This window comes from Tupaia chinensis, unplaced genomic scaffold, assembly GCF_000334495.1.
Source record: "Tupaia chinensis unplaced genomic scaffold, TupChi_1.0 Scaffold000637_1, whole genome shotgun sequence".
Taxonomy (NCBI): Eukaryota; Metazoa; Chordata; class Mammalia; order Scandentia; family Tupaiidae; genus Tupaia; species Tupaia belangeri.
In genome coordinates this window covers 287,040-287,994 of record NW_006160158.1, presented here as the reverse complement: position 1 = coordinate 287,994, position 955 = coordinate 287,040, and positions in this window count along the sequence as shown.

Here is a 955-nt window from a genome sequence, read left to right as displayed (position 1 = left end):
ACATGGCTAACTACAGTTCAAGTCTTGAACCTGGCACCTTGAAAATCATGTTGGGACCACAGTTAGCGTAATGGCTATGTGGCTGGACTTCCACATAGTCGACCGCGGTTCGTGTCCCAGTCCTGGTGGCTTAAAACTCACGCCGGGTGTCCTCAAAAACCTACAAATACAATTACTTTATGAACCAGTAATCCCATTCATTGCTTGGTGTTTACCCAAAAGATAGGAAAGCATTCAGTCAGAAAGACACTTGCACTTCCATGTTTATTGCAGCATTGTTCACAATTTTGAAGATGTGAAATAACCTAAGAACTCAAAATTTGAAGACTGGGTTAAAAGATTGAGGCACACATATACTATAGACTAATACTCAGTCATAAGGAACAATGAGACCTGTCATTTATCTCAAAGCAGTCAAATATAGAATATTTAATGTTAAGTGAAGTAGCATAACTTTGAAAGACAAACACTGTATAGCCCCACTCATTTATACCAAATATTTGCACTCTATGGAAGAATCAGAAGATCTGAAGATATCATAGTAGGGAGGATAAATGTAATCACCAGAGTCTGTCCAGTCAGGAGAGTAAAAGATAGAGGGTAGATGGGAGGGATAAGGAGATGAGTCACTTTAACAGACCCCAAAATGTAAAAATGGTTATTGTAAATGATGTATTACATGTGGTAATATCCTTCATTCAATCGTCAAAACATAAATAAAACTTTTTAAAAAGTTGTGCAAATATTTTTTTTTTAAAAGTAATAGGAGCCTAACAAGAACAGCATAATTGGCCTGTAGAGATTTTATCTCTGAGGGGGAAGAAAGTAACTTCTTTCAAATCTTACATCTTTTCCAGACCTCACCTCCTTTCTTTCTGGGGCAATACCAATGCTGTATTCCTGTTGTGGAGAAAAAAAAACAACAGTCATTTTCAGGATTCTCAAATGAGTTCTT